This window comes from Haliotis rubra, unplaced genomic scaffold (genome assembly GCF_003918875.1).
Source record: "Haliotis rubra isolate DU_JTF1 unplaced genomic scaffold, ASM391887v1 Scf20, whole genome shotgun sequence".
In the NCBI taxonomy this organism is placed as follows: domain Eukaryota; kingdom Metazoa; phylum Mollusca; class Gastropoda; order Lepetellida; family Haliotidae; genus Haliotis; species Haliotis rubra.
This window is the reverse complement of record NW_025766003.1, coordinates 384,650-405,140: the sequence shown is the minus strand read 5'-3', so window position 1 is coordinate 405,140 and position 20,491 is coordinate 384,650.

Below are 20,491 nucleotides of genomic sequence, written 5' to 3'. Positions count from 1 at the left end.
TTCCTTGTTTGTATTTAAAGTGGTTATGTTTCTATTTAAGGTAATCTAGCTGTGAAGTGTAGCAGTGGTAACTCAATTCCTAGTTAAACAGTAAGTCATATCACGTTACTATAGACACGAGGCTCGAGGTTCTATTCTTATTGGTCTTTGCTATCTCAGAACTTTGATGATGGCCTGTATAAGTTTGCAGGAAAACTGATGGGCCATTAGCGCCTTGAATTCATCAAATGTTATTTGAAAGCATTCTTTGACATGACATCAAATCATCAAATGTTTGTAAGCCTTTGATCCCGATCCACAAAGCATACGACATTCGTAAGCCAATGGTAAACGATAGAGTTTATGATGTTCCCCTTAAAACACTGTTCATCAACAAGTTTGCATATGTAATCAAGAAACAGTTCTTAGACATGTGTACATAAGACATCGTACCATAATGTGGAATTTTACCTATATATGTTGTCTAACATCTGCAATGACAATGTGTTTATCCTTTTGGGAAAGGACATCGAAGGTTAGACAAGATGTCTGTATGTTGTTGAACAAGCTGGGGCGACTGAGATAAATCGTGAGCATTTGTGTAAAGTCGACCACAGTCTCAAACAAACGCTTCGTAAACCAAGTAGAAAGAAAATAGGTTACGGTATTGTTGAACACAGCGCATACCGCATGATAGCTGGTGAATGTTAACTGAATTAAAATGGGATTGAACGTCGCCTTCATGGTTATTTACATAATGTTAAGTGTTTTGGAATTGTGTTTACTTTCATGATTGCTTCGTAACATCACTGCCATTCAATAATCACCCAGAGAGAACACTTAAAGTTGTTATTTTGATGTTTATTGGAAAATATAACAAACAATCTGAAAGCACAAAGAAAATAACATAACAATCATTTCATAACAGTGTCTATGATCAGGAGCGTTTCTTTAGGAATCTCAGAAGACTCGTCGACTTCATCTTCTGCTCTTCTGTCTTTACGGAGGATGCTTGTCTTCGGAGTAGGCGACATCCTTTCTTGGACAGCCATCTTTCCAACACAGAGCTCATGTCCTCTTTTCTCTTCTTGGATGGTCTCTCTGAGCTACACACTTGACCTGTTGTAGACAGTGCTCCGCTAAGCTGAATCATAAGGCGCTCCTTTCTCAAAGTCTCCTTGGTTTCTTCCAGTTTTAGTTTCAAACTGGCACGCTCGGTCATGTTCCTACGGCTGAAAGCTGATCGAGAAGTGAACCTCTCTGAAAATGCTCTTGAAATTGGAGTACGCATGGAACTCAGCTGAGACTGAAGTTCTTCCATCGGATCAGCAACTTTGATATCTGCCCTCTCTTCGTCTTCACTGTCCTCGTGAATGGAATAGTCCACAAGTTTGGGTGGAACATTGCATTTTAAGGCTACCAATTGGTTAATATGAATATCAAGTGAATAATCCATAACTCCAAATATATCACAGTGCTCCATGATAATGATGTTTCCTTGGTTAGCGCACGTCCCCCGATCTACGCAATATGGATCACAGCAACTGACGAGGGTTGTGGGTTTGGGCTATATAGCGACATGAGGGTCTGAATTTCGAATTCACGCCAATCAACAGTTTCTATCCTTAACTAACACCCTTCAATCACAAAGTGTAAACCTCATTAGGTTATCTATTGATCTTCATTTCGATTCTCTCCCTCGGAGGCCAGTTGGTTTAAGGCGAGGTGCATTAAGTTAATTAATATTCGTTCAAACATCATCTAATTTCATTAAGTAGATAATCAATCGCTTTTGTATAAACATCAAGAGTTCACAGTTTCATTTCTCATAAAGATCAAAGGGCATGTGTTAATTAATTAACTAAATAGTGTAGAATCTCAAAGTTATACACATATATGTAAAACATTTTGTGCAACGAAACCTGCAACTCTTTTCAGCAACTGCTACAAAATCAATATTCGGAACGAATCATGAAATACCAACGCAATCTTTGATATATTGTTGTATATTTCAAAGCTATAACCGAGTTTGTCAGAGAAAAGGCAATTTCACCATGTACATTCATGACTGTTGATACAACATGCAAACACACCTTTACATATATGCACATTATATTCTATAGAATTTGGCGACGTTATTGTAGTCGAAGGGTGCAACGTTTTGCCATTATGCCAAGGGGCTAGGTTCGAATCCTAAATGGTTGTATTATTCTTTTCCTTTTGTCATACCACGTAGTGGCTTTACTATTGCCACAAGCGTCGTAAAATCATATTCACCGTAATTTACTCCTGTGTTTTGTTGCCAACATGCCAAATCAATCATTTATTTCATTGAACTCATGACCAGAACATGAAAGACATAAATGTAGTAAAATACAAGTAATTAAAAAGAATATCATGCATGAAGGCCCTGATTAGGTGAGTTATATCAAAACGCCTTGTTTGTGTTTATATTCATGTTCTACCCAGGTTGTTCATGTTAATTTTTTTAGCACCAACAATATATGTATCATGTGTTCCAATTCAGGAAGTAGAATGTTTCGTTCAGTAAATGCAGTGTATTTTTTCTGCGACACATGAGGCACCATTCGGATTAAACTAGACGCTCAAAATGTCAATCACTGGATTGTGGCTCGATAATTTCCAACCCGGCGTCATGTAGTTGAATAATGTAGAGTGCGGCATCCCACAAACAAATATGCACATGACTTGGAAGATGACACAAAAGGTTGGCAAAGCCATATCCACGAGACTTGGATCATGACACAAAAGGTTGGCAAAGCCATATCCACGAGACTTGGATCATGACACAAAAGTTGCTGGCCAGACAAAATGACGCAAATGACGCAAATTTTTATATAAGAAATACACATCTGGGGCTTTGCTGAAGAAGTAGCTGAATTATGTCCGTGAATACTCAACAGTTGACTCGAATATATTCGATTTTAAAGGGGAGGGAAGATTTTATGAATGTCAACTTCTGTGATGTGTTCCTTTATATGCAGCACTTTTACAAACTTTATAGATACAGATTACTCCTCAGTATAGAACATGTCGCAGATGCAATGCGCTCTTACATACATAGACCTGGACAAAACCTGAATATGACTTGTTGTTTGCCTACATGGCATAACATTTTTCAAGATAGTTATCAACAGCAAGGTACATCCTGTATGTGTTGAGTTTGTCAATACATGTACACGTAGATCCAATTACCAGGTATCGTATGTTTTCATCAGCCACATTTTCCCCGAGTTCATTATCTTAAAACAACATGTTTTCTATTGCTAAGGAAGATTTGCAAATTCCGCTTGAAAACATTTAATTCTGTTTGTGTTAATTGAGAGCAGATCGCACTAATGAATGTTTACTCAAGTCTAATAAGTAACAGGACAGAGAAAATATTGATTGAAAGTTTTAAAGTTTAGTAAATGTAAAGGTATGCCCAGTTTCACACATGTTGAATCACATTTTCCGATAACTCTTTCAACGTGACAAACGCTTACGTTTGCAGGTGAGTGCCTGAACTGCATTTCACGCTGCTTTGAACAGAGTGTCAGCACAGCGTGGGAGGAAAACCTGATCTGAGGTGGTTCTATGACCTTTACTACTTAAATGAAACCCTGCACAGGTATGGTGCTAGCAAACCTATAAATATCTTAAGGATTCAAACTCTCAAATAACACTCTCTGGCACCAGTAGTAAAGGGGTGTACATTCTCTGCAAAAGGAATGGTGGTGGCTAAGTCAACTGGGCTGCCTTTCCCCTCTTATAACAAGATATCGTGTCCATAAGGATTACACAGCTTACTCATATTTTTAAAAACTATAAGTATCAATGATTGTGACACATGGTGGTGGAAAATAAATTTGATATAATCGACGAGCATGGGTATAATGGGTATTACGACTTCTGGCAACGTAATACAAATTACAGATTGATCATGTGGAGCACTTATATGGTCGGTGAAATAGTGTACGGTAAAAATATCATTTTTAGCGAAATTCGGAGGGTAACTGAAGAACTGGCATCACATGTGACAAAATAAAAATAACGTTGTGTTTGTTACAATAATGTTTATTCTTAACGCAACAAGAAGCGATCCTTCATAACATCATAACAAATAACTTCATAACAAACATAAAAGGTAACAAATCACATCGTCTGTGATCACGACCGTTTCTTCAGGAACGTCAAGATGCAACTGGGTCTAGTTTTCTGTTCGTCTGTCTTTACTGTGCGTCGCTGTCTTCGGAGACCGCGGCATCCTTTCCTGGTCAGTAATCTTTCCACCAAAGAGGTCATGTCAAGTTTCTCTTCTTTGCTGGTCTCTCGGAGTCATATACACGACGTGATGCTGACAGTGCGTCATTAAGCTGCGTCATAAGACGCTCGTTTCTGAAGGTTACTTCTGTTTCTTCCAACTTCAGTTTCATATTGGCACGGTCTCTCAGATTCATACAGCTGAAATCTTTTCGACATGTGAACCTTTCTGATGATGGAGCAACCAGTGAAATCAGTTGAGATTGAAGTCCTTCTATAGGACCAGCTGTTATGACACCTGAACTCGCTTCGTCATCATCACTGTCATCGTGGAACGAATAGTCCACAAGCTTAGGAAGAAAGTTGAAGTCAGGACTTGTGCTAAATTTAGTTTTGCCAAGCGAAATATCACTGGCTACATATATAATGTCCGATTCTCTCTTCATTCTGGCTATTTAGGGTCTTCTCGGTACAAGTTCCAATCTTCTGTATGTTACACTCGTAGATGCTGTTGCTTCTGATGACCACTGCTGTCGTGAGGTTTTTAAGTATTCTATATATCTTTCTCTAAAATCACATCTATCAATGTTTGTGTTTTCAAAGTGAATTAAAATACACGGATTTATCACTCTGTAGTTATCAATGGTGGTGAGCTGTACTCCGTTTTCAATCGCACTTAATTGCTCTGTTGTCTCGAGGCGGGATCATGTTTGTTTAAGACCTACCTCTCGAGTAATTAGATTAAAACAACACATTGACTTACCTACCAGTTACACATATTAGAGAAAACTTTGTAAATGCATAAGGTGGTTAGCGTTTCAATTACGCTTGATCAAAGGTAGTATGTGTTTTGATCTCTTTTAATTAAGTAAACATTGTTTGTGGTCACGTTGTTCACGCAAAGTATTAGTTTGTGCATTTACGGTTTGTAAGCAATGTTTATGAACTCAGAGATGCAGGTCATCTACATTGGATTTGATCAGAACAATCCTTTAAAACACTACGTGCATGTGTATTTGTACATGTTTAATATCAAGTCACTTTAACGTAAGAACAAAGAATTCATTTTCGGGAAACACTATGTATCATTTAACATAACATTTGGCATTACAAATCTGCACAAAATACACTTTCACAACTATGTCTCTCAATTGAAACTAATTATAAAAAGTTGTTATCGACTTGTTCTGTAATAGCAGCAAATGCATACATGTACCACTTTCTTTCAAATACCACCATTATCATAACCTATGCATTACACAAGTGACGGTAATAAATGACATATTTTCCAAATGTACTTCAGTTCAGAATAAACACATCTGTTTGATAATAACTAAGTCTTAGATGGTGGACTCACGGGATATATGAGGTTGCTGTTGATGGGACACACATAGCAAATGTCAGTGCTTATTACCATTTCATAACATATTTTCATTATAGTTTACGGTGTCTTGGCAATACCCGTGATATTAACCTGTTACATCAAGGGTGCCGACTGTACAATGTTCGCTTGAAATATTACTTCACATATCTCTCCGAAGAAGAACACACACACACACACATCTGTGTTGAAGGTCATGCCCAAGGTTTGCTTGCATTACCATAGCAGGAAGACACAGGTTTCAACTGTAAACAAGAACCCAGTGAGAAATACTTGATGTCATATTGTATTAGACTGCATCTGTGCTGGATTTGAAATCAAGTTACGTAAAGTTGAAGTCAGGACTTGTACTAAATTAGTTTTGCCAAGCGAAATATCACTGGCTACATATATAATGTCCGATTCTCTCTTCATTCTGGCTATTTGGGTCTTCTCAGTTGAAGTTCCAATCTTCTGTATGTTACACTCGTAGATGCTGTTGGTTCTGATGACCACTGCTGTCGTGAGGTTTTTTAAGTATTCTATATAAGTGTTGTGTTTTCAGTACATTTCTCATACAAATTGCCTGTTGCACCCTGATGTAAAGGGGTTTTCTTCAATTCATGTAATGAATGATCACGCCGAAAATAGAAAATGTATGTAAAATGAAGCATATCAAATATTTTTAAATAACAAGCTACAGGATAACAAATGTACACCAGCTATTTCTACGTTTTCTTATTCCTTCTTTGTATTTAAAGTGGTTTTGTTTCTAAACTCTGTCAAAAAAAGAAACGCAACCCCTGTATTTTAGAGATTTTGATCTGAAGTTTTAGGACGACACGGCATTTGTATTATTTAAGACAGAAGTCTGAAATTTGGCAGAATAATAACCCAGATGGGCATGTTTAAAATTGTCATTTCAAAAGTCATCTCACAGACAACCAGTTTGTCACCAGGGGGCGTCTTTCTCAGTATCTCGTATGAGCACCACGCGCTGCAATCACTGCACGGCATCTCCTTGGACAAGAACGGATAAGACGCCGGATTCTTTCCTGGGGAATGGCTCTCCAATCCTTCTGCAGTGCAACGGCGAGCTGTTGCAGCAGCGTCTGTGGCGGCGGCTGACGTTGACGTACGCGTCGATCCAGAGTATCCTACAGGTGTTCAATAGGGTTGAGGTCTGGTGATTTAGAGGGTCATGGCAAGACATTGACGTTGGAATTCTGCAGAAAGTTCATTGTTGCACGTGCAGTATGAGGCCGGGCGTTGTCCCGTTGAAAAATCTGTGTCTGTTGGTCAATAATCGGGAGAAGGTGAAGCTCTAACACGTGGTTGATGTAACGTTGGGCTGTCAGGTTCCCTGGAACGATCACCAAGTCTGATTTCTGGTTGTATGAGATGGTTCCCCAAACCATGACGCTTTCTCCGCCAAATCTGTCCACCTGTCGGACGCAGATGGGCGCAAAACGTTTATGACGTCTCCTATACAGACGCTGTCTTCCGTCGTGACGTTGCAAAGAAAAAACGTGATTCATCAGGAAACCAGATTCGCCTCCAGTTTTGTAAAGTCCGTATCCTTACGTTGTTGCACCACCTGAGTCGTCGGCGTCGATGTAGGGGGGCGTAGTACAGGTCCAACAACTGGTCTACAGGCACGTAAACCCGCTTCTTTCAGACGGTTCCTAATCGTTTGAGCTGACACTCTCTCCTCAAACCTGGTATTTGTGTGGCAGTCACGGTTGGTAGGGCATGCCGATTACGCAGGTGATGGACCCGGATGTACCGATCTTGAAGGGGGTCGTGATTCTTGGCCTTCCACTTCTCGGGCGATCGTTGGTCAAATTGAAGTTGTTGTAGCGGCTCCAAAGTCGGGATATCGTTGTTTTGTGAACATTTAGGTGCCGTGCAACAGTTCCAAAACTTTCTCCGGCTTGAACACGACCAATGGCGATATTTCGGTCGGCAGCCCTCAATCGTGGCATTTTAACACAGCTTTTCGGCGACAAATGAATGAATATAATACGGAAGGCACATGGGCTTTTATACCCCTACATTAACTGCCATTTTCATGATTTGCATGTGTTTTTTTGTGCAGAAGTCACCATGAGGGTCATTTCATGCGTTGTGACGGAATAAGCAATAAAATACACTTATGCTTACAAATGCAGTTGTTTGGATGGTCATCTTCATTAATTACGTGTATCATTTCAATACATTCGAATAAAATTTAGTTTGGAAGCAATAACTTCATTCAAACGAATTTTTCATATCTGAGGACAGGGGTTGCGTTTCTTTTTGACAGAGTTTATTTAAAGGTAATCTAGCTGTGAAGTGTTGTACAAACAGTTCTGTAACTCAAGGTAGGTCCTTGTACTAATAGCAGTAAGTAGCAGGGTCACTCATTTAGTTAAACTCATATCACGTGACTATCGACACGAGGTTCTATTCTTGTTGGTCTTTGCTATCTCAGAACTTTGACGATGGCCTGTATATAAGTTTGCAGGGAAAGTGATGGGCCATTAGTGCCTTGAATTCATCGATTGTTATTTGAAAGCATTCTTTGACATGACATGAAATCATCAAATGTTTGTAAGCCTTTGATCCCGATCCACAAAACATACGACATTCGTAAGCCTATGGTAAACGATAGAGTTATGATGTTTCCCCTTAAAACACTGTTCATCAACAAGTTTGCATATGTCATAAAGAAACAGTTCTTAGACATGTGTACATAAGACATCGTAACATAATGTGGAATTTTACGTATAAATGTTGTCTAATATCTGCAATGACAATGTGTTTATCCTTTTAGGAAAGGACATCGCTTTAGACAAGATGTCTGTATGTTGTTGAACAAGCTGGGGCGACTGAGATAAATCGTGAGCATTTGTGTAAAGTCGACCACAGTCTCAAACAAACGCTTCGTAAATCAAGTAGAAAGAAAAATAGCTTACGGTATTGTTTAACACAGCGCATACCGCATGACAGGTGGTGAATGTTAACTAAAGTAAAATGGGATTTAAAGTCGCCTTCATGGATATTTACATAATGTTAAGTGTTTTGAAATTGTGTTTACTTTCATGATTGCTTCAATAATCACCACAGAGAGAAAACTTCAAATTGTTATTTTGATGTTTATTGGAAAATGTAACAAACAATCTAAAATTTAGTTTCAAACTGGCACGCTCGGTCATGTTCCTACGTCTGAAAGCTGATCGAGAAGGGAACCTCTCTGAAAATGCTCTTGAAAGTGGAGTACGCATGGAACTCAGCTGAGACTGAAGTTCTTCCATCGGATCAGCAGCTTTGATATCTGCCCTCTCTGCGTCTTCACTGTCCTCGTGAATGGAATAGTCCACAAGTTTGGGTGGAACATTGCATTTTAAGGCTACCAATTGGTTAATATGAATATCAAGTGAATAATCCATAACTCCAAATATATCACAGTGCTCCATGACAATGATGTTTCCTTGGTTGGCGCACGTCCCCGATTTACGCAATATGGATCACAGCAACTGACGAGGGTTGTGGGTTCGGGCTATATAACGACATTAGAGTCTGAATTTCGAATTCACGCCAATCAACAGTTTCTATCCTTAACTAACACCCATCAATCACAAAGTGTAAACCTCATTAGGTTATCTGTTGATCTTCATTTCGATTCTCTCCCTCGGAGGCCAGTTGGTTTAAGGCGAGGTGCATTAAGTTAATTAATATTCGTTCAAACATCATCTAATTTCATTAAGTAGATAATCAATCGCTTTTGTATAAACATCAAGAGTTCACAGTTTCATTTCTCGCATAAAGATCAAAGGGCATGTATTAATTAATTAACTAAATAGTGTAGACTCTCAAAGTTATACACATATATGTAAAACATTTTGTGCAACGAAACTCTGCAACTCTTTCAGCAACTGCTACAAAATCAATATTCGAACGAATCATGAAACACCAACGCAATCTTTGATATATTGTTGTATATTTCAAAGCTATAACCGAGTTTGTCAGAGAAAAGGCAATTTCACCATGTACATTCATGACTGTTGATACAACCAGTCTATGCAAACACACCCTTTACATATATGCACATTATATTCTATATAATTTGGCAACGTTATTGTAGTCGAAGGGTGCAACGTTTTGCCATCATGCCAAGGGCTAGGTTCGAATCCTAAATGGTTGTATTATGCTTTCCTTTTGTCATACCACGTTGTCGCTTTACTATTGCCACAAGCGTCGTAAAAATCATATTCACCTCCATTACTCCTGTGTTTTGTTGCCAACATGCCAAAAGTTGACTCGAATAATTTCGATTATAAAGGGGAGGGATTTTATGAATGGCAACTTCTGTGATATGTGTTCCTTTATGTGCAGCACTTTTACAAACTTTATAGATACAGATTACTCCTCAGTATAGAACATGTCGCAGATGCAATGCGCTCTTACATACATAGACCTGGACAAAACCTGAATATGACTTGTTGTTTGCCTACATGGCATAACATTTTTTCAAGATAGTTATCAACAGCCAGGTACATCCTCTATGTGTTGAGCTTGTTAATACATGTACACGTAGATCAATTACCAGGTATCGTATGTTTTCATCAGCCACATTTTCCCCGAGTTCATTATCTTAAAACAACATGTTTTCTATTGCTAAAGAAGATTTGCAAATTCCGCTTGAAAACATTTAATTCTCTTCGTGTTAATTGAGGGCAGATCAACACTAACGAATGTTTACTCAAGTCTAATAAGTAGCAGGACAGAGAAAATATTGATTGAAAATTTTTAAAAGTTTAGTTAAATGTTTCACATGTTGAATCCACATTTTCCGATAACCCTTTCAACGTGACAAACGTGTGCGGGTGAGTGCCTGAACTGCATTTAACGCTGCTTTGAACAGAGTGTCAGCACAGCGTGGGAGGAAAACCTGATCTGAGGCAGTTCTATGACGTTTACCAACTTAAATGGAACCCCGCACAGGTATGGTGCTAGCAAACCTATAAATGTCTTGGGATTCAAACACACTCAAAATATCACTTTCTGGCAACAGTAAAGGTGTACTCTCTGCAAAGGAATGGTGCTGGCTAAAGTCCCAACTGGGCTGCCTCTCCCCTCTTATAACAAGATATCGTGTCCATAAGGATTACACGAAAGCTTACTCATATTTTAAAAAGTATAAGTATCAATGATTGTGACACATGGTGGTGGAAAATAAATTTGATATAATCGACGAGCATGGGTATAATGGGTATTTCGTCTCTGGCAACGAAATACAAATTATAGATTGCTCATGTGGAGTACACTTATTTGGTCGGTGAAATAGTGTACGAGTAAAATATCATTTTTAGCGAAATTCGGAGGGTAACTGAAGAGACTGGCATCACATTTGACAAATTAAAATAACGTTGTGTTTGTAACAATAATGTTTATTCTAAACGCAACAAGAAGCGATCCTTCATAACATCACAACATAACTTCATAACAAACATAAAGGTAACAAAATAACATTGTCTGTGATCATGACCGTTTCCTCAGGAACGTCAAGATGCAACTGGGTCTAGTTTTCTGTTCGTCTGTCTTTTGCTGTGCGTCGCTGTCTTCGGAGAACGCTTGGCATCCTTTCCTGATCAGTAATCTTTCCACCAAAGAGGTCATGTCAAGTTTTCTCTTCTTTGCTGGTCTCTCGGAGTCATATACACGACGTGATGCTAACAGTGCGTCATTAAGCTGCGTCATAAGACGCTCGTTTCTGAAGGACTTCTTCTGTTTCTTCTAACTTAAGATTCAGATTGGCACGGTCTCTCAAGTTCCCCACAACTGGAAATCTCTTCGACATGTGAAACTTTCTGATGATGGAGCAACCAGTGAAATCAGTTGAGATTGAAGTCCTTCTATAGGGACCAGCTGTTATGACTCCTGCACTCGCTTCATCATCATCACTGTCGTCGTGGAACGAATAGTCCACAAGCAGGAAGAAAGTTGAAGTCAGGACTTGTACTAAATTTAGTTTTGCCAAGCGAAATATCACTGGCTACATATATAATGTCCGATTCTCTCTTCACTTTGGTTATGTAGGTCTTCTGAGTTGATGTTCCAACCTTCTGTGTGTTACACTCGTAGATGCTGTTGGTTCTGCATGACCGCACTGTTGTCGTGAGGTTTTGAAGTATTCTATATACCTTGCTCTAAAATCACATCTATCAATGCTTGTGTTTTCACGTGAATTAAAATACACGGATTTTCCACTTCTGTAGTTATCAATTGTGTGAGCTGTACTCCGTTATCAATCGCACTTAACTGCTCTCTGTTGTCTCGAGGCGGGATCATGTTTGTTTTAAGACCTACCTCTCGAAGTAATTAGATTAAAACAACACATTGACTTACCTACCAGCTACACATATTAGAGAAAACTTTGTAAATGCATAAGGTGGTTAGCGTTTCAATTACGCTTGATCAAAGGTAGTATGTGTTTTGATCTCTTTTAATTAAGTAAATATTGTTTGTGGTCGCGTTGTTCACGCAAAAGTATTAGTTTGTGCATTTACGGTTTGTAAGCAATGTTTATGAACTCAGAGATGCAGGTCATCTACATTGGATTTGATCACAACAATTCATTGAAACACTGTGTGTATGTGTATTTGTACATGTTTAATATCAAAAGTCACTTTAACGTAAGAACAAAGAATTCATTTTCGGGAAACACTGTGTATCATTTAACATAACATTTAGCATTACAAATCTGCACAAAATACACTTTCACAATTATGTCTCTAAATTGAAACTAATTATAAACGTTGTTGTTGAGTTGATCTGTAATAGCAGCAAACGCATACATGTACCACTTTCTTTCAAATACCACCATTATCATAACTTATGCATTACACAAGTGACGGTAATAAATGACATATTTTCCAAATGTACTTCAGTTCTGAAAAACACATCTGTACATTGTTCGCTTGAAATATTACTGCATATACCTTCTGAAGAAGAACACACACACACACACACACACACACATATCTGTGTGTTGAAGGTCATGCCCAAGCATTGCTTGTATTACCTAGCAGGAAGAACCGGTTTCAACTGTAAACACGAACCGTGTGAGAAATACTTGATGTCATATTGTATTAGGACTGCATCTGTGCTGGATTTGAAATCAAGTTACGTAAAGTTATGTCTTAAGTGTTGTGTTTTCAGTATATTTCTCATACAAATTGCCTGTTGCACCCTGATGTAAAGGGTTTTCTTCAATTCATGTAATGAATGATCACGCCGAAAATGAAAAATGTATGTAAAATGCAGCATATCAAATAGATTTGAATAGCAAGCTACAGGATAGCAAAAGGTACACCAGCTATTGCTACGTTGTCTTCTTGTTTGTATTTAAAGTGTTTTGTTTCTATTTAAGGTAATCTAACTGTGAAGTGTAGCAGGGGTCACTCATTTAGTTAAACTCATATCACGTTACTATAGACACGAGGCTCTATTCTTATTGGTCTTTGCTATCTCAGAACTTTGATGATGGCCTGTATAAGTTTGCAGGAAAACTGATGGGCTATTAACGCCTTGAATTCATCGAATGTTATTTGAAAGCATTCTTTGACATGACATCAAATCATCAAATGTTTGTAAGCCTTTGATCCCGATCCACGTAAGCCAATTGTAAACGATAGAGTTATGATGTTCCCCCTTAAAACACTGTTCATCAACAAGTTTGCATATGTAATCAAGAAACAGTTCTTAGACATGTGTACATAAGACATTGTACCATAATGTGGAATTTTACCTATAAATGTTGTCTAATATCTGCAATGACAATGTGTTTATCCTTTTGGGAAAGGACATCGAAGGTTAGACAAGATGTCTGTATCTATTGAACAAGCTGGGGCGACTAGCTGAGATAAATCGTGAGCATTTGTGTAAAAGTCGACCACAGTCTCAAAAACGCTTCGTAAACCAAGTAGAAAGAAACACAGCGCATACCGCATGATAGCTGGCGAATGTTAACTGAATTAAAATGGGATTTAACGTCGCCTTCATGGATATTTACATAATGTAAAGTGTTTGAAATTGTGTTTACTTTCATGATTGCTTCAACATCACTGCCAGTTCAATAATCACCAGAGAGAACACTTCAAATTGTTATTTTGATGTTTATTGGAAAATATAACAAACAATCTGAAAGGACAAAGAAAATAACATAACAATCATTTCATAACAGTGTCTATGATCAGGAGCGTTTCTTTAAAATCTCAGAAGACTCGTCGACTCCATCTTCTGCCCTTCTACATGTCTTACGAAGGATGCTTGTCTTCTGAGTAGGCGACATCCTTTCTTGGACAGCCACCTTTCCAACACAGAACTCATGTCCTCTTTTCTCTTCTTGGATGGTCTCTCTGAGGCTACACTTGACCTGTTGTAGACAGTGCTCCCCTAAGCTGAATCATAAGGCGCTCCTTTCTCAAAGTCTCCTTGGTTTCTTCGAGTTTTAGTTTCAAACTGGCACGCTCGGTCATGTTCCTACGGCTGAAAGCTGATCGAGAAGGGAACCTCTCTGAAAATGCTCTTGAGAAAGTGGAGTACGCATGGAAGTCAGCTGAGACTGAAGTTCTTCCATCGGATCAGCAACTTTGATTCTGCCCTCTCTTCGTCTTCACTGTCCTCATGGAATGGAATAGTCTACAAGTTTTGGGTGGAACATTGCATTTTAAGGTTACCAGTTGGTTAATATGAATATCAAGTGAATAATCCATAACTCCAAATATATCACAGTGCTCCATGACAATGATGTTTCCTTGGTTAGCGCACGTCCCCGATCTACGCAATATGGATCACAGCAACCAAAAGGACGAGGGTTGTGGGTTCGGGCTATATAACGACATGAGGGTCTGAACATCGAAACGCCAATCAACAGTTTCTATCCCAACTAACACCCTTCAATCACAGAAGTGTAAACCTCATTAGGTTATTCACTTCACTTGGATACACTTTGTGGCATGAAACAATCCGTGGACATAGTTTTGTAATGATATATTATGAGAGAGATGGCATGTCACTTTGTTTCAATTTCACTGGGAAATAAATATGTAAAACTGGAACAAAACGCAGATACACTTGAGTAGAACTATTTCATGGTCATAATCACAAAACATTTTGGAGCCTAATCCAATTTCTCTTTAATAAATTCATATTGAAATTGTTTCTGGCAATATATTTCTCAATGTCATATACATCTTTTAATAACCCTTTATATGTGGTGAAACTTGGTTTCACACCCTTGATATTCCGAGAAAAAATGTGGCGCTTGGTTAGTATGATCATATGGTTTAGCAAGGGGTCGCTATTGGCACAAAATAGTATATCTTGAGCTTGAGAGTATGAATGTTCTGTGCAGGACACAATTAACAAAATCGGTGAATTCTTTCCAGAATAATCTAAGTAGCCAAAGCTCATTTCTGAGGTGTCCCCGCCGTGTTATAGCTGGAATATTGCTAAAAGCGGCGTAAAAGAAACAAACACTCAACACAGTTATGGCATACTTGCGGCATCGCTTCGGACATTTCCACCCAACATATACGCTGACTTACGGGTATATGAACTGTATATGAACTCAAACGCACACCTCACTCACACATAGCGATGGTCCTAAAACTACATGGCGGTAAAAGCACCTGTTGGTTGAAGAACCTGAAACCTCTAATTAAGAAATACATTTCTTTTCGTACCATCATTGTTATGATAGTGTAATAAAGCCACACTTTTGCTATTATGGGGAACTAACTATTATGGTTAAAGCGCGCGAGGACTTGCGTCCGAGTGCTAACTGTTGATACCAATAGTTCGAAGGCGAAAGTGTGCTTTATTACACCTACTGCGGTGCTAGAGTGAACTGCATTTCTTTTCTAAGATGCCAAAATTCACTACCATCAAAGGGATATGATTACGATTAATTCTCCCAAGGCAGAAAAACAAACGACGGTGTCGGTAGACCCAAATTAGTATTAATCCTCGCACCATGCCATCTGGCACGCCGTTCCATTGATGCGTCTGCCCCTTACGTTAAGCGACGGCAGAACTTTACCAGAAAACACAATGACAAATAGCCTGATGACAGTTTGGTGGGACTTTCAATATATACATGATAAATATTCTCACTTACGTCACATAGTATACATATGTCATTATCAACTAGCATTTCACTACCAGCGTAAAGTTTAGATCGATACATCCATAGATGGAAGCTGAGTAGTCGAAGCGACATTCCACGATTGCGTGTGGGAGGATATGCAAATATTGCGAAACGTTACCGTGTCGCTGAAAACTTCGTGAGTCGAACTGAACATTTTAACCGTCGTAAAACATAAACGTAATGTTTCACCGGTGATGTTAGGTGAGTGAAGCAGCTGCAAATAGCCAGAAACGGGATGTAACGGGTAGTTTACTGGCCGTAGGAGGCCGTTAAGGCATCTATATTGAACAAATATGGTCTATGAAAAATCCAATTAGTCAAAGCTTTTGGGTCTTTAATGCACTAGTCTATATTGCATAAATATGGTCTTAAAATCGATATGATCGTTTACTTCACTTTCCATTTATCGCATACGTTTGGAAAATTGAATTTCGATATGAAACTATCGTAAACTGATCTAGATCCTTTAGTAGGTTTAATAAGATCATTCCAAGGGGAACTTATCGATACCTTTGTTATGTTTGGGTTTCCAGCAGTTTGAATGAGTTCTTTCCATTTTGGGGAATACTGACGATGACACGATTTATGTCAAGTACTGTGCCCTTAATATCAAATTTTGTTTTAAGTTCTGCAAATGAGAGTACCTTTTAGTCATTGAAAATGTCTTTAATATTAACATTTCCTTTGTTTGAACCAGTTATTGATTATCAAATATGTGTTGCGAAACTGGTGATTTAACCAGAGAGGTTGCATAACAATTTCGTTTATGTTGATATGATTCACTCCATATACCTTTATATATCTATGCCAGGCATCAAGTGCATCTTTATCTCACATACTTCCGCTATCTTATTATCGAACCCTAAGAATGAATCAACTTACCGCTTTTTCTACATATCGCCATATCGCAATGTCGCTGTATCGCCATATCTCAATGTCGCTGAATCGCAATATCGCGTCGCCATATCGCAATATCGCCTTTTGCGTTATCGCCATATTGTAATGTCGCGCGCGTCTTTTATCGCCATTTTGTGTCGTGTTATCGCCATTTCGTGTCGTATTATCGCCATTTCGTGTCGTGTTATCGCAATGTCGTGTCGAGTTGTTGCCATTTCGTGTTGCGTTATCGCTATATCGTGTCTTGTTATCGTCATGTCGTGTCGTGATATCGCTATTTCGTTTTGTCTGTATCGCTATATCGTGTCGCCATATCGCAATATCGTGTCGTGCTATCGCTTTGTCGCGATATCGCCTGGATTTCTTCAGGGCGGTAAAGCGATGGCCCGAAATGAGCCACCATAGCATACAAACTCTTCAATGTCCTGCCCTCAGACCCGATAGAACACTTGTGGGACGAGATTCAGAGGAGGCTCAATGATGTGCGACCAAGGCCGACAACTGTAGATGAACTCAGGCGTATCCCAGAGTATGGGCGCAAGTTCCTATGGCCTTCATCAACCGTCACATCCACTCCATGTACAGACGATGCACCGCTGTTGTCAACGCTCAAGGAGGCCATACACGTTATTGACTTTCGGATCGCACTGTCGCGCCACCTGTCGTCATTTTGACTCTGTCTGTCTCTGACTTTATCTGAGATTCAATTGTCTTTACATGCGGCTCTTGAATTGAAACTGATTGCCAATTTCCAAAACGTTTTTGGGCTGGTTTCAATATTGATTATCAAACATGGCGAAACTGATACTGGTAGCAGGACCGAATACGTGTTAGCTTGCATAATACTGCTTTCTTGCGCCAGACTCCCCAGGTAATAATATTAATAAGGTCCAATGAATGATTTCAAACGCATTGAAATATGTGAAAATGAAATATCATGAACCTGGTATTTCACGCGATGAAAACATGTGATCATTTGGTTTGCTCGCCGGAAACATCTGTTTCCCCACCAAAGGATATTTCCTTCTTTCCAACCCAAGTAATCTTAGAACGACATCGGAAATCCCAGCTCCTATTGCAATTACGAAATACATTGGAAATGCTCTATGATCACGTGTTTCCTGGGGTATCTGTTTTGAATGCATGATTGGAAACACGTGAAAATCTGGTCATAGCATACATGAAAGAGGAAAGAGGAAAAGCATTGTATGAAATATACTCACTAGGCTCACTAGGGGAGGTAACCGCATTCAGCCGGAATAGGCTACAACGCTCATTTATTAATGTAATGGTGTAATCTCATAGTGATAAATGGGTGTATGTGTTAACGAGGGAATGAATTGAAGCCAGCAGAATTGATCACATTTTCTCTTAAACATGCCTGTGCTGATAAAACATCGCAGAGATATTGTTCATGTACTCGTACATGTGTTTGCTATTGTTACGAAAATACTGAGTTGCCGTCGTGTGGATGTCTCGCATGTGTCTTGTATAATTCATGAAGTATAGCAGAAATTGGTAACGTGTAACAAATCGAAAGTAAAAACTACCTGCTAAGGCAAATAACTCACTTCCTGTAGGGACGGTGGGTAGCCCTAGTGGTTAAAGCGTCCGCTCGTCATGACGAAGACCCGGGTACATTTCCCCACATGGGTACAATGTGTAAAGCCCATGACTGGTGTCCCCACCGTGATATTGTTGTAATGTTGCTGAAAATCGACGTAAAACCGTACTCACCACTCCTGTAGTGTGAAACCGAAAGCAGGTGTGCGATGTGGCCTGCACATTGAACTAATAGAATAACGAACAGTAAACACTTTCCCAACAAAGGAAAATCTAATATAATCGGATGTGACATTGACATTTATCTGCCACAAGGCCCACTCGCACACAAGGCGACCTCAGCGTTAAGGCCGTCTTCAGCCTGTGGGAGTATCGTCGCGCAAAGATCGCTTTTGTGTATGTGGGTCCAGATGCACAGTTAGGGCATTTATCCACATGAGAATCAGTTCACCCTAATGAACAACATCACATTATGTGACTTGTGGACAGTTAAAGAGAGCTACCGCTCTAATCCCGCAACGTTATATGCTTGAACGTTATGCGACTCTTGGTCAAAAGGTGTTTCTTGAAGGTAACCACATCCAAGGCCTCAAGTGAAACCTTTAAAATCTTTATGATGGACATGTAGAGGAAAGTACCACATTAATGACAAATACGATGTCTGAGGCAGTTACTTATTTTGCCTCGTACCATATGATCATATGTTGTCAGGTGAACAGTTCACTTGCCATTGTACGTGTCTACTACAGTTGTCACCAGAGGGGCAGGGTTATTCTCTATAAAGCGATGTCCGTTATCATGCGTCGTTCCATTTCAATATGCAAGCCAAATCACCCTCGGTCATGAGAAATATGGTTGAGTATGTTAAATCAGATTAAGCCTAATTTCGAATATTTTACCTGAATCATCATTGTAATGTACATGGGTACAATAAAGTGAAGCCCATTTCTGGTGTCCCCGCCGTGATATTGCTGGAATATTGCTAAAAGCGGCGTAAAACCAAACTCAGTCAGTCATTGTAATTACCCAACCATAGAATACGTTTGACTGATTGTTGCGCGGTCGTCATTGAGAGTGAGGGTTATAGACATAATCAAAATTTAACAATAAATCTTTCAATTAATAGTCATATTAAATAACAAACTCGGTATACTTTAGAATTTTCATTATTTATACAAATGCCACTATCATTACACCAGACATTTAAAACCTCTAATAGACTGTTCAGATCATCTGTAGAATCTGCAAGTAAAACTAAATCATCAGCATACGCTAAAGCTGCAATCATTGTGTCCTTGACATGAATACCAATCCCACTTCTCCAAGTTTATCAAGTAGATCATTAATGAAAAAGTTAAACAGAATGGGAGAAAGTAAACAACCTTGCTTCCAGGCCCCGAATTACACCAAACCACGGGGTTAAAATACCATTAATACGAACACTACATTTTACATTCGTGTACAAAGATTGAAAAGCTAAACACATTTAACCATTTTCACCAATATGTCTCACTTTGTCCCATAGCAGCACCTCTATTAATACAATCATAAGCAGTTCTTAAAATCTATAAAGCAGCAAAAGTTTCCTTTTTATTACATTTCTTGTTTCGATGATGAAACAAATAGAATGAATATGATCTGTAGTAGATCTCTGTTTACGAAAGAGGTTTTGCATATCGTTAATAACACCAGTTGCATCAGCTCGTGACTGCAATCGCTTATTTAACACATTGCAATATAGTTTATACATGGAATTGGTAATAGTTAACCCTCTATATGACATAGGATCCATAGGATCTAGATTGGAACATTTGGGTATGGGGTTAATAATGCCCTTAGAGCATATTGCGGGGATGGTCCCTGTATTAAAACAAACATTGAAAATATAATGCATAGCAGTGACAATGCTTTTGATTTAAGACATTCAACGGGAATGCCATCATCACCCGAAGCCTTACCAACGTGGCTTCTATCCAGAGCTGCGGTTATTCCCAAAACAGTAATGTTTGCGTCAAACAACACATGTACGTCACCAGGCATGCTCCCCTTCAACACATGTACGTCACCAGGCATGCTCTCCCCTTCAACACATGTACGTCACCAGGCATGCTCCCCCTTCAACACATGTACGTCACCAGGCATGCTCCCCTTCAACACATGTACGTGTGCTCCCCTTCACTCTCCACAGTGACGTCACCATTCAGCAGTTCACAGTAATCAGTCTTCCATTTCTC